Source organism: Notolabrus celidotus, chromosome 10 (assembly GCF_009762535.1).
Source record: "Notolabrus celidotus isolate fNotCel1 chromosome 10, fNotCel1.pri, whole genome shotgun sequence".
Classification (NCBI taxonomy): domain Eukaryota; kingdom Metazoa; phylum Chordata; class Actinopteri; order Labriformes; family Labridae; genus Notolabrus; species Notolabrus celidotus.
This window is the reverse complement of record NC_048281.1, coordinates 14,501,931-14,517,040: the sequence shown is the minus strand read 5'-3', so window position 1 is coordinate 14,517,040 and position 15,110 is coordinate 14,501,931. Positions and strand designations below refer to the sequence as shown.

The 15,110-nt window shown below is 39.2% G+C and overlaps 2 long non-coding RNA genes across 2 annotated transcripts; both read right to left on the bottom strand.

Annotated features, from left to right (window-relative positions):
- Nucleotides 1-2,650: 2,650 nt before the first annotated feature.
- Nucleotides 2,651-7,466, bottom strand: LOC117820658. The gene is made up of 3 exons (XR_004632813.1): nucleotides 7,236-7,466; nucleotides 6,567-6,768; nucleotides 2,651-3,418 (listed from the first exon to the last, which is right to left on the bottom strand). It is a non-coding gene; the product is annotated as an uncharacterized LOC117820658 (long non-coding RNA).
- Nucleotides 7,467-11,347: 3,881 nt separating this feature from the next.
- Nucleotides 11,348-12,824, bottom strand: LOC117820635. The gene is made up of 2 exons (XR_004632788.1): nucleotides 12,758-12,824; nucleotides 11,348-11,878 (listed from the first exon to the last, which is right to left on the bottom strand). It is a non-coding gene; the product is annotated as an uncharacterized LOC117820635 (long non-coding RNA).
- Nucleotides 12,825-15,110: the final 2,286 nt, after the last annotated feature.

The window sequence follows — 15,110 nt, the reverse complement described above, 5'->3', positions numbered from 1 at the left end:
TCAGACAATGAAGGAGGTGCAGCACCTCCACCTTCTCAGAGCAGCAGATACAGCGCAACAGCACCACCTAGCGGCGTCTGCTGGAACAACATTATCCCACCATTGGTGACACAGCTTGTCTTCAGATTGTGTTCTTCTTATAATCAGTGGTGGACAGTAACAAAGTAAATGTACTTGATTACAGCACTTAAGTACATTTTTTGAGTATCTGTACTTTACTTGAGTATTATTTTTTGGGGGGACTTAATACTTTTACTCCACTACATTCAGAAGACAGTTATTGTACTTTTTACTCCACTACATTTCTATCAATCCTCTTGCTACTCACTACCTTTGCTTTGAGTCAGCTCATGAGTTCTCTTTTCTGAAATCTGATCCCTAAGACAGTAAAATGTGTTTGTGTAGTTCTGTTTGTCTCAGTGGTTTAGTCGTACCTGTATATCGTGCATCTCCACGGTTGAAAGTGGAGCAAACACAGAGCAAATTTTCACTCAGATCATGCAGTTCATGTAGAAGTGGTAATGATGGCTATAGTTCTCCACCTGAGCACCCATGGTCATATCTTCAGCCCGTGTTAGAGGTTTTTGAAATGAAGAATGATACGTATCATTTGAAATGTTCTCCCTGTTTCCCACTCTGCTCAAACAAACAAACATTCACTGTCCAACCTGATAAAGTGTGTTGAGCTACGTAACATTTGTTTCATTCCAGATGAACATTTCAAACTAAGTTGTCTGTGCTTGGAGTAACTTAGTGTCTGTTTTTATTCCATGGTGTAGTTTTTAGAGATTTCAAGTAATGGTTTCTAGATAAACATGATGTAACAGAATGTACTTCTGTTTATTCTTGTCTGCATTTATGTATTGTGAAAATACAATCTTTTGAGGTCTATTAAAAAGTACTTTCAATACTTACTCTGTATTTTTAAAAGCAAGAACTTCAGTACTTTAACTCAAGTAATGATCTGACAGGGCAACTTTCACTTGTATTGGAGTAATATTTGACATGGAGTATCTATACTTTGACTTAAGTAATTAAACTGTTTACTCTGTCCACCACTGGTTATAATAATATTTTGCAAAATGGAAAGTCAATAGAACTACAAAATGTGCATTTCATTGCAGCACATGCGGTGATGGTGAAATCATAAAAATTGTGCAAAGCTGCTGAAATATTTGGATGCCCTTATTGAAATTCAGAAGGGTTAATCAAAGCTTTAAAAATGACAGAACACTTTAATAGAGCTCAAAATAACAACGCGCAAGATCAGTAGCAGGGCATTAAAGATGTTAGTGGAGCTGTATTATGAAGAAACATTAAAGAAAAGTTGAAAGGAAGTGAAAAGTAAAATGACTGACACTGAGAAATGTAGAAAAAGTTTAAATCTTTTGAAGCTCATATAGTAAAAACTAATAAAGAGCATGAAATATGACAATGAATTGCAAAACACTGCTGAAAACGTATATTTATATATATAAACTACTGAAAAGTTTCAATTGATCTAGCAACAGCAATAAGGGTGCCAGTAGTAGTACTCTAGTAGTAGTAAGAAAAGTAATATCAGTTGAAGTTGTGATAGTTTCAGGTGTGAAATAGTGCTTTGAGTAGCAGAAGTTACAATAACTTTAATAGCTATCAGAAAAAGGATCAAACCGTGACGTCCCAAGACTCTGATGGACACAGTGATGTGTTTTCATGTCTGTACAGTCAAAAACGTAGTCAGGGTAGAAAGTTACAAAAGGTGTTATATTTGCTGTCCTCCTACAGCAGAATACCAAGTGAAGAGATTTGGTAACCTCAGGAAACATACAGCTACATTCTGATGCTTTATTTATGTATGTGGAGTGAAATGTGTGGGTTTTTTGTGGAAGTTTGTTCAGTAGATGACCAAAGGTCTCATCAGTAGGCATCAGCCTCTGTCTGCTGATGTCACACTCTGCGGCCATGGACATTCTGCCATACACACCAATGTTAAAGTTAAAAAGAGAGCAAAAAACGTCATGTTGTTTCAGTGAAATCTCAAAAACAGTGAAAGATACAATATACCACTACATGTCTTTTAATTACTCTGGAGAAATTAATCTGATTACATGTCATTTCAAAACTCTGGGGAAAGTAATCTGATTACATAATTGTAATATTTTGGGGAAAGTAATCTGATAACATAATTGTAATACTTTGGGGACAGTATTCTGATTACATAATTGTAATACTCTGGGGAAACTAATCTGATTACATGTAATCTGAATGCTTTCGGTAGACTACTCTGATAACATGTAATCTTATAATTTTAATAATAGTAATCTGATGATATTTTATCTGAGTTCAGGAATAGAACTGATCATGTCAGGCAAGCCAATTGTGCAATAGTTGTCAGTGACAATCTTCAATTAATTAATTCTGGGTTCGAATCCTGGACAGAGGCTTTCCACATGAGGCAGAATTTATTTTATTTTATTTTATTTTTTTAGGCATTGTTTGTAATGTTTGATTTTTTATTTGGGGGGGGGGGGTATGTGTTTTTGTTTATTTGTATTTCTTTTTTTTACATGTTCGAAATAAACACTTTCAAATTAATCAATTTCTTCACAAAGTCTAATGTGTGCTTTTAAACTGCAATAAACAACATAAGCAACACATCCAGTTTTTTATTATTTGGCCTCTTTTCTGGTTGTCTCTTTTCTTCTTGGGCTTCATGAGGTAGTTTTGCATCTCTTCACAGTTGTGTTGTGGACTTTTTGGGATCCTCTTTCTTTTGTTTGTGGTTGTTTTTTTTGTCTTTGGGGCCCTTTTGAGTCTCTTTGCAGGTGTTTTGTGCCTTTCAGTTGTGTTTTCTTTATAGACACATTATAAAAAGCTACTGGTCCAGGTGCTACTAGTCTGTACCCTGTAACCCTGTTCAGTAATCAATCCATGTAACAAATAAGCCAACTACATATCACTATCCAACTACACAGCGTGGGTACCAATTACAGGAAAAATTTGATTTATAAAGGGGCCTTTGAAACCCCTGGCTACCCCTCCAGCCTTTGATAAGTCAATCTATTCATGAACAGACGATTGTCTACATTATGTAATCATATCATTTCATCATGTGAATCTTTCTCATGCTTTTGCTTGGTGTTCATTGCTTTGTTATGGATGGTGGCCTGGGGCTTTGGTTTGGATGGCTCCATCACATCTCCCACGCCTCCATGTATGTAACTGCATGCAGGGACAGGGATGAAAGACAAGCAGCATGTCGAGAGGCTGAAACTGGCATTTTCTTCCTTTTTTTTTCTAGTCCCTATTTCATGTCTGCAGCCCGCCCACCTTCTCCCTGGCAGGAAGAGAAGTCTCCTACGCCTTAGTGATGGGGGACTGAAGATGGAGAAATCACACTTGGCGTCTTGGCAGCCTCAGAGGGACTCTGGAGGCGCTGATTTGGAGCAGAGGAAAAAAAAGAACATGTCAGCAAGAGCGTGAAAATGAGTGAGAGCTTCAGTGAAAACAGGCAGGAGACAATGCTGTTTTGGATTAGTTATGTAAGCAATCAAGATTTTCTGCCATGTTCTTGATGAGCTCTTATCAGGTTATGTAATAAATGAAATGAGGAGTGTGCACATAGAATCCTTACATTCTTGGATTACATTAGCTTACATTATATTTTATGATTTCCATTCAGCTCTCTACCTACCTTTCCAACCTGTGACTCATGACCCCCCCCCCCCGATGTGATCATATTCATAACAAAAAAATGTATCTTAGGTTCCTCCAGGAGTGCTTTATCACACAGGGAAACCTTGTGTTAATCTTCTTAGCCCAGAGCGTAACATGAGCCATAGTGCACAGTGCTTCATTAAAGGGTTAAAACCTTGGCGTTAATGTCCTCACTTAATAACACTGTGAGACAGAGTTGCTTTTAAAGACAGGTTCTCAAGATGAGATAGTCAAGCAGGAGTGGCTTCACGACCCTTATCACGGAAATTGAAACAGAAGGTTTTTGGATGAAGGTGCCCTGCAAATTATGTAAATGAACACATCCCTGTAACACCTAATCCACTGACAACCTGTCCCGACTACTGATAAATCTATACCCACTCACTCTTCATGCAAAACAGACACTGTAGTAACCCTTCTGTGTCCTTGTTTGCAGGGGAAGTGAAATGCATCCTAAGGTTTGTGAATGTGTGTGCTTTGAATGTGGCAGATTTCATTTTGCATGCTTTTAATTAAACTTTAATCCACCTCTAAGTTAGATATTTAAACACAACACACAGGCTTACGATGAGTGTTTCACATTTGAAACATTTTCAGCATCCTATTACTGTTTCCAATCATCGGTCTAAACAAAATGTGGGAGTATTTATTTAAAAGATTCATGTGGTATCTACGGTTCTGTGAAATACAGGGTTTAGTTTCATTATCATTTTTTAAGGGATAACACTGCTACACATTAAAAGATATATGTAGGAGTGCATGTACAAAATGTGCTGCACATTTCAATAAAGAGAAACATCACAGAATTAAGTACAGAACAAACAAAACCACCCCATAGCTCAATTAACTTAAATTGTTTTTGAAAACTGAGGAGCATTAGGTTGCCCCTTACGGACAAAATAGAAGCAACTGAGAAAATGTAATCTGAACTCTAATCAAACTGTGATTAATAGTGTGAATGCTGATAGCCCTAGTTTATCCTTATAACATACAATACAATGCATTCTTGTTAAATTTATTACTCTTATTATTCTTACTTTTGCTACTTTCTCAACTTTTTTCAATCAATCAATCAATCAATCAATCAATCAATCAATCAATCAATCAATCAATCAATCTTTATTTGTATAGCACAGAATCACATTATCTCATGACGCTTTTACATACAGTCAGGTCCATATATATTGGGACATCTACACAATTCTCATCTTTTTGGCTGTATACACCACCACAATGGATTTGAAATGAAAAGAACAAGATGTGCTTTAACTGCAGACTTTCAGCTTTAATTTGAGGGAATTTACATCCAAATCAGGTCAACGGTGTAGAAATGACATTGTTTTGGGCAATATTATCTGCTCATATTCAGCCAAATGCTTCAGAACTCAGTGGACGGCGCTTCACAGTGCAGATGGACAATGACCCGAAGCATATTGCGAAAGCAACCAAAGAGTTTTTTAAGGCAGAGAAGTGGAATGTTATGCAATGGCCGAGTCAATCACCTGACCTGAATCCGATTGAGCATGCATTTCACTTGCTGAAGACAAAACTGAAGGGAAAATGCCCCAAGAACAAGCAGGAACTGAAGACACTTGCAGTAGAGGCCTGGCAGAGCATCACCAGGGATGAAACCCAGCATCTGGTGATGTCTATGTGTTCCAGACTTCAGGCTGTAATTGACTGCAAAGGATTTGCAGCCAAGTATTAAAGAGTGAAAGTTTGATTTATGGTTGTTGAGTTTGTTCCATTACTTTTGGTCCCTGAAAAAGTGGGAGGCACATATAGAAACTGATGTAATTTCTACAGCATTGACCTGATTTGGATGTAAATACCCTCAAATTAAAGCTGAAAGTCTGCAGTTAAAGCACATCTTGTTCGTTCTATTTCAAATCCATTGTGGTGGTGTATAGAGCCAAAAAGATGAGAATTGTGTTGATGTCCCAATATTTATGGATCTGACTCTACATAGACCGTACTCTATGTTAAATAATTAACAAAGTCCCAACATCAAGACAGGATAAGATCCAGTCCCTACTTACTGACAGGACATGGTCTTATCTCATCTTAATCCACCACCTCGCAGTATTTAGCTAGTTACAGCAGCAAGGAAAAACTTCCTTTTAACAGGCAGAAACCTCAAGCAGAACCAGACTCATGTTAGACAGACATCTTCCTCAGCCAAGTTGGGGTTGGAAAGAGGGATAGAGTATGAGAAGTAATACTTCTGTTTTCCTGGTAAAATAAAATGTTGAATATTTAACGTGTATTTGTAACTGCTTCACTCCTGCATTAGTGCTTTTACCAGAGTAAATGATCTTGGCCCTCCAACACTGACCTCTTGGCCTTGATTTTTCATGTCATTTTAATAAATGCTCAGCTCATCCCCTGTGATGAGAAACTGCAGGAGAAATGGAACGCAAGCCCGGCTACAGTTTCTGTAGATGGTGTCATTTCTGCCACATGATTTAGTGAAATTTGAGCAAAAATAACCCAGTTTTAAATTGATCTCTTATCAGCCGTCGTATTTAAAAAAAAAAGGCTGATGCCGATATGCGTCAAAATGCCAAATATCAGCGCGGATAATCAGCCCGGCCGATAATCGGTCTATCCCTAATATCTACTGACCTCAGGAAAGTTACAAAGCCTTTTTTCCCATAAAACTCTAGTTTCTGTATTAAAAAATAACACCTGCTGAAATCCTTTGTCTCATTGAGTGTTCATATTCAGTATCTATTATAGGATATAAATACATATACCACATATTTGCATATAATCATCCCTCTGTCAATCAAATTCACCTGACAGCTACCAGAAACACATTTTTTTTTACATTTTCACACAATATCCTCCCCTCAGGGTGAACTCACCTTAAGAAAGAATGGAAGATGGAAATGAGATTCTGTTTCTATTTCAATCTCTGCAGCAGCAGCAGCCTCTGACACTGCATCTCCTCCTGGCCTGTCACCACTTCAGAGAAGAGCCCGAAATCCTCTGTCAAATTTCCACAACCCCCAGGTTTGGCTCACTTTAGACCATGTTGCCTGCCCTTTTATTTTAGAACAAGTGGTGCTATAAAGGAGGGAAGGTAAAGCATAAAGTATACCTGGTGTCTTGTGACAGGCTGTATACAATTTACAATAAGAAAAAAAAAATTGAATGTTCCGCTTAAATTACTATTCTCTTCGTAACAGCTCAGCCACAGCTAGCGCTCTTCTTCATGCAGAGCTGAGTTTTGAAATTGTGTAATTGGAGTGCACTTTACTGTGTTAATACCTTTTATAAATATGAACAAATGATTACACATTTGAGTTGAGTCACTTAAGTTTTTTATACTGGTGAATTCTGGAAAAACATATGTGCCAATACAGATATATCTGTGATAGGCAAATATCGGCTTACAGATACATCGGCCAGGCACCTCTTTATAAGGCGATCCGGATCAGGCCAGGCTCTGTCATTTTGTTCGAGAATATGCTACAACAGTTGTCATAATTGTTGACAGGAGCACTAATAATGCCCCTCTTGAGTAATCTTACCTCTTCTTGTCTTCAGTGTTTGGCAACAGAGGCAGCTGATATTTCCAGGTGGGTTGGAGGGGTGGGGATTTGTTCCAGCTGATCAAACAGAGGGAGGGAATCTGTTTTGTTCCGAGGGCGACCATCCAAAGCCCAGGAATGACAGCTCCTCCCCTCAAACATAAGCATCGCCAAGCTCCTGCTGAGGCCTCCACCTCCACAAGAAAGGGAAACCAGCAGGAGGGAGCCTCATCACATGCTCCATCCTGCTTTTATAATGAAGGTAAAAAAAGACAGCAGGATTACACTAATTTTATTACTGCACCATCTCTGTTTCAGACAGTAAGGCCAGAGATCATTTTCTCGAGGGAGAAACATGGCAGAGGTTCTCTGTCTGGTCACAATCACATTACTATAATTAGATTTTCTTAGATTTACCTACTTCATTTGGTAGCGTTATGGAATACCATTTTTACCTTTCATTGTAGCACACTTAAATCTCAGCAGGACGTCATTAGTGGAGCTACACTGCAGCACCATGCTGCCACGTGTTTCTTCCTGTTAACTCACCAAAAATAAAAGTCAGTCTGGAAGTATTTTGTCTTGTTCCACTTGTAGGAATAGACACAATCCCTCAGCTGTTGTATAAATCCATGTAATCATTATCTCACTTTTGTTAACAGATGACTGACTACATTACATAAGAGCTGCAGATGGTATAGATTTGAGTATTGCTGTCTGAAAGAACAATTAAAAGCTTTGCCAAATACAAAAATCCATCATAAAGCATACATTCGTGCCATCCATGAAGGGTTGCTTCCAGTATTTTTCCATTCTATGCTAATAAGGTTGAAAGAATTAGAAACTTGGGAAAACCTTGTTTGGTTTCCTGGCCTGAAGTCAAACTATTTCAAATTACATGGAAATTGAACATTTTTGTGAAAATAAATGTACGACTTTGGGGATTTACAACATTTAACAAACAGCAAAAATGATTCAGGAGGCTTCACTGATGACCACAGCCTAAGGATATCAAACCATCATACTTATTTAGCTTTGTTTTAGAGAATCACTGGACTGCAGATTTGACCACTGTTTACAAGAGTAATTGTTTTATGAGTGCAGAAGTGCTCATTTAATTTATTTTTGGGGCATTTTTGCCTTTACAGACAGGAAACGTGGGGAGCAGAGAGTGGGGGAAGACATGCAACAAATGGTCGCAACCGGTAGTCGAGCCAGTGACATCGCAACAAGGACTATAGCCTCTGTATACGTTTTCTCTTAGACCGCTAGGCCACAGACGCCCCAAGCGCTCATTTAAACATGAAAGTACAATTAAGCACACTACAGTGCATTCATAATTGCAAAAATAACTTCACCCTATCAGATAGACTGTTTCAAAAAACATTAGTGAAATGGATGAAGTAACAAAAAAAGCAAGTCTTAAAGCTAGGGTTGGTAGTCTCGGAAAACTAGCATGAATTTGAATGTAGCATTTCCTCAGGACTCCATCTAACCCCTCCCCCCTCCCCTCGGAGCTCCTCCAAAATGACGACCCCACTCACGGGACATAAAGATAATTTTAACCAGTATAACAAAACGTGTATCTAAATCTGACTAACAACCCCAGCTTTAATGGATCCTTTCTTAAAAAAAACTTCACCACTTTAATTTATGTCTACACACTGAGCACCCGCTAGCTTAGCTTAGCACAAAGACTGAAACATAGTGAAAGAGCTGGACTTACTTGTTTTAACACATTTCACCTGCCAGTACCCCAAAACTGACTTCATGCTTAGTTCTTTGTGCTCAAATCTGAACAATATCTTATGCCTTGACCCAACTTGGTCCAGGCAGATGGCTGTCTAACATGAGTCTGGTTCTGTTCGAGGTTTCTGCCTGTTAAAAGGACATTTTCCCTCGCCGCTGTAACTAGCTAAATATTTTGAGGTGCAATGCTCATGGCGGATTAAGGTGGGGTAAGACCAAGCGGCAACCTCTGGTCTAAAAATATGACTCCTATGCGGAAGTGCTAAAAACTGCAGTTCATCGAGGATCCGCTTGAGGCTTGCTCCAGAAGTACCGGAAACCACATACACACCAATTCAAAAAAGACGATCTTTACACCCAGAAATAAACATGTTTACAGCCTGGTACAAAAGACCAGTGTAGTCTGGATAGCTAATTTCATGATCAGCACACACGGTAGGGGGTGAATTTTTTTCTAACGCAGCAATTTCAAAGATATTAAGATTACGAGTCTTCCAATGAGAGGCACAGCTGACTTGATTGACAGGCGGGAACACTGTAGCTGTTGGCTAGGAGGCTCAAAGCCCACCTCTTTACGTCACAATCACTTGACAGCAACAATATGGCTCCCACCGCTGCTGATTGGCCACAAAACAGCTCTTCAGAAACAGATGGGTGACGTCACGGATGCTAAGTCCATATTTTATACAGTCTGTGGGTGAGACTAAATCTTACCCTGTCTTGGTGTTGGGCCTGTGTTAATAATTTAACATAGAGTAGGGTCTAGACCTGCTATGGTTGTAAAAGCGTCTTGAGATAACGCTTGTTGTGATTTGGTGCTATACAAATGAAGATCGATTGATGACGTTTTATTTATTCTTATTTAGGATTTGCTTCAAAATCTAAAGGAAACATGTTTTTCCAGGCCAAATATCTCATTTATTCCAGGTAATCCACTGATTATTTTTTAAACACTGTCTCAAGAACAACTTCAAGAAGTAGTCCCTGCCTCTAACCCAGCAGACAACCTCCATGAATTTGTGAAAAACTCATCTGATTTGTCCGTTCTCGTCTATAAGTGCCTGTTGCTGATAACAGCGACATGGCAACATATAGACATACATCCACATATCCAGTGGAGGAATCTCTCCTCATTGTTGTGACAGATCACTCCCCTACAGTCGCTCTCTTCAGTTACAGCTGCAAATTAGACTGTGAAATTGACAACTCATGTGTTGCCATCTGGTTGCCATGACACTTAGTTATTAAACCTCCTGACAGGCCCGGTTTGGCTTGTTTGTTCCTTCTTCCCCCTCCTGCACATCAACATTGTTTCCAGTATAAAAAGGCATGAAACATCACAGGGGGGGCTGAGAGTGTGGGCTGATAACAGCTCGGCTCTCTCCGGTGCTGGTGACTTCAAGCTAACAAGCTGGAAGAGAAAGAACCGTGTGGTACTTTTGCAGTCATATGTATGGAAAAAATTTGGACCTCAGAAAACAAAAAATACGTTAAGTCTTCTCTATATTTTTGAATATCTTAATGTCGTCAGACAGCGTGTTTTGTAAGCATACAGTAATTCTGTAGTCCTGTTTGTAGTGCGTAGACCAGCTGTTTGGGTCAGAAACTTAAAGAAGGTACAACAAATAAAACTTTGCTCAGGGTGCTTTTCTTGAACCAGAGCCCTACAGAAGCTGTGCTGGTCACTGTCTCCTTACATTCACTTATAAGGAGAACCTCATATAACCCTACTTAAAAAAAAAACCCTGTACTATCCCTTTAAATTACAAGCTATACTTAGTGCTTTTGTGCCTTACAGGGATTTAGTCAAAAAGGAAAATGTGTAATTTTCCTTCTTTACATCTCACCCTATTGATTTTCTCTCGGCTTCACAGGTACAAAAGCCTCATTACCACACATCCCCGCCTCCATCTGGACCACGCTGAGACCTTTAATGCTCGATCAATCAATGAGATGATTAAAGCAATTTAAAGGCTCTTTTGTTCAGCCTGTGTGTTGGAATCTCCTTCATCCTCCAAACTGCTGTGCTTGCAGGGTGTTCCTCAGCTCAGCCTTATGGACCTGTGTGTCCTGGAGTAAAAGTGCATACAGCAGACATGGCCTCTCTCACTCAAGGGCTGCTTTATCTTCCACAGATACCCCGGGGACTGTGCTGCAGTCTGGGCCGTATTGGGGGCAGGGTGATCGTGTCAGTCATACAGCTCCCCCTCTTTCATCTTGACTTTTGACATACTGATGTAGGGGATCTCAGCTGGAACAACACAGTGTGCTGTGTCACACTTGGTGTTGTCTTTTCAGGTAACAGGTAACAATGACTCAGCGGCGATTTAATTCAAACACTTCCGCTGTGGATCTCAGGGGGCTGTTTACAAGCTGATTTTATTTTTTTGTTCCAGTCTGTTTCCCACTGAGAATTCAACATATCACTATGCTACCTAGCGCTCCTTGAAAGTCATTCCTACATCTAAACAGAAATAAAAAAGGGAAGTGGCCTGAACATAACATTTTCAGAATACAAGCTGCACCGAAAAAGGCTGATTCCTGTACATTTCAGCAATCCATTCTAATTAAAACCCCACTGGACGACAAGCACATTAAATGTGTTTGTCTATATGTTACCACAAACACAAATGATGCAGCTGAAGTGCAAGGAATGCCAGCAGGGATTCTGGTCTAATGAACCCCTCTGAGACCCTTCACCGTCCGGTCATTCAGCCCTCTGTCCTGTGACAACAATCAGGCAGCACAAACAGACAACACAGGCTCACTCTGCAGCTGAAGGTGGATGTTGACAAGCGCCTCAGAGGAAATGCTGGCAGACACTTCCAGATCTATTAAGTGGTGATTCCCCCAACAGACCACTTCCACTCTGCACCAGTGACTCACAACAATCTCTGAAATTAGTAAGGAGACAAACCAAGGTTAAGAAATCATCTTTTAAAATCCTTTTTTGTTCGTTGTTGTTGTTGAGACTGAAGTATTTATGTAGAGAATAGTTATACATACACCTACTGTATTTGATTGAGGCTATTTCTTGTACAAACTGTTTTAATTTGACAATATTTTAGAGAGTTATGATCTCAAATATCCATTAAAAAGCAGCTTCAGATAATTCTCAGTTATCCAGTTCTTTAATTCGGCTACAGAAACATAGGCCCAATCTCAATGTCATCCCTAAGCCCTGAGCCCTTCTTAACTTAATTGACGTCAGCTAGAAAGTGATTGAGGGCAGGAGGCTGTGAGGGCTCAAAACCGTAGAACTGGAATGGGACAGCACTTTGCCACTTCTCACGTAACCTGCATGATGTCACCAGCTCACCTTAGCGATATTAGGAATTTTTATTGCACAATTTTGACTTTCCTCAAATTCTAGGCGCTTAAGGGACTGACTGCCTGGTTGTCAATTGATCCAGGCTCTTAAAGTACAGACTGCTTAACCACACAATTTAAAATATATAAATAGGCTATATAACTATAAATATAGTAAATATATAGACTTTTTTGCCTGTAAATTTCATTGCGACTTTCATGCTTCTTTTTTATTGCAACATTTTTTTTATATTTCATGTTACGGTGCTCATTTACCCTTCCAAGCTTGCAGGCTTCCCCTGGGAATCCCGTGTTTGACGTCACAATGCTATGAACTCTGGGTAATTCCCTTACGCTAAGTCTGCAAAAACGCCCACTTATGGAAAGGGGGCATAAAGGGCTCAGAAAGTCAGTGAGAGATCCCTCACACACTTAGCGCCCTCGCGGACTTAGCGGGAACGCACCTCAAAGTCAGAGAGTGTTCGAGTGTGGACATTGAGATTGGGCCATAAGCATGTTTTTACATGTCCCTGAAAAAGAAGATAAAGAATATCAGAATTTAAAGTTCTGAGTAACTATCTGCAATCAGAAGCTGTATGGTTTAATCATACATAAGTAGTAATCCATGATTAACAATAAGTTACAGCATTCTAATTTACCTGTCTGATAGTTAAAATGAGTATCCAACAAAAGTTGACAGTATTCATATTCCCTCTGTAGTTGGCTGGAAACTTTTTCTTTGCACAAACAGGCTTAAAAAAACAATATTAGTCATACTCTGTGTCAAAGAAATTTCTGAGCTGAGTCATATCTCTATGTTCAAACTGGCATTTCACCCTCTAACCTCTGCCTGAGAATATATGCTCTCCGAGGAACTCTATCTTTCTGTGTTGTTGTCTTCTTAAGATGTAGATACAGATTACTGTACATATCCAATGATAAAAGGTACCTACCACAATAATCTGAGTAGACTCACTTTAGCATAGATAAAACAAATGTTATCTCGTTGGCATCGTCCGCGAACCCTTCTTTAAACAGAAATTTCAAAGCCAGAAGAAGCTGAAGCTTATAAAAGTTGTTTTATCCTTAGCAAGACGGTTTTGACGGTGCTTTACCCATTTCCTATACAAGAAAAAAAGAGAATCAAACAAGTGAAGCATGGCTGTATTCTCGTTACTTTTGTGAGACACTAAAGTGTGTACCTCTGTTTACCTTTGTCCCTCTAACAAGGACATAAACCAAAACTGATACAAAAGAGAGAAAGGTAAAGCTCTCTGGCCGAAAGTTCCAATCCAGCCGTACTGAACACCTGAAAACTTTTGCTTTCCAAATATTGTGAAGAAATTGAATCACAGACAGATTCCCTAGCTGCTAACCTTAAGCTAGCACTAGTACTAATTTTAAACATTTAAAGTGACAAAGATACAGACAAACTCAAAGAGGGTACATCAGAAGAAGTCCTTCACACAAAATACACCATGAACCCCGACCAAAGGACAAGTTTTAAGGTCCTACCTGGAGTGGTTATCTTACCTAAGAGAGAGAAATCGTTAAGTTCAAACCCTCAGTTAGCGGTTTCATGTTCCTGGATGATTTCATAGCAAATGCAGTCTTCCAGTTCTGCTTTGCTCAAACTTTGAAAGAGAGAGATGTCAATGAGAAGCAAAACCTAAAGAAAGTGAATAAGACCTTAATACTAATACTAATACTTTTTGGAACTAGTCCTTACAGGTGTGGACTGAAGGCTAGACATATTCTAATGGTTGTAACCAGTTTTGGCTAACTCCAGGGGTATATGATGCTAACTGAGCCAAATGATTGTGTTCTAGGCTGTGACATTAGTCTTATCTGTAAAATCTCTTTTAGTCATGTGTTGCCTAGAATTACATACATACAGGACTCCTATCTCCTGGAGCTGCTAGCCAAACAACTGAAGCTAGTACTCTACAAGCAAAGGGCTTTTATTACAGCTGTGAACTTAGCTAACACTTTAAATAGGTAAACAGAGCTTCCAACGTAGTGTTTCTGTAGATGCTAGCAGTTGTTTGATACAGGCTTATTACTTTATTAAGTGACCTTAATCTATCATCTACTTTGACTATCATTAAGTTACACTCCTGTTAGCTAACTTCTCAGTAGCCAGTTAAAAATCTGTCATGCTAATACCCCTTAAGTCATCATGAAAGCAAATGTTCAATTTTCTAAGGGCTCATAATTTCATTTTTGTTTAATCGTGCTAAATTTAGGTACAAAATAAGTCTTTTTCAGTTTGTAAGTGGTCTTATAACAACCTTTACAACTCCATCTAACTGTTTTCCTGATGTAGCTAGCAAGCACGTAAGTAATCTTATCAAGCTAAAGCCGGTCTGTGATTTTTTCTCTTTAACACAGAAGGCAACAGTCTACAGCAAGCGGCAACCTCTGGTCGCAAAACTATGAAGCCCATGTGGAAGTGTTATAAACTGCAATTCATCAAGAATCCACTTGAGGCTGGCTGCAGAAAAAACGGAAACCACATAGACACCCATTCAAAAAAGACGATCTTTGCAGCATTAATAAACATGTTTATAGCCTGGTTCAAAAAATGTCTTGGCACTTTGTAGCTAATCTCTCTATCGGCACACTGTACGGGGGGTGAATTTTTTTCTAAAGGAACGGTTCAGAAGATATTAAGATTACGAGTTTTTGCCCAAATAAGGACATGACTGACTTGACTCCCGGACGGGAACACATAGCTGTTGGCTACGAGGCTCAAACTCCGCCTCTTTACGTCACACTCTGACTAGTTGAGTTCCACATTTCCAATATGGCTGCCAC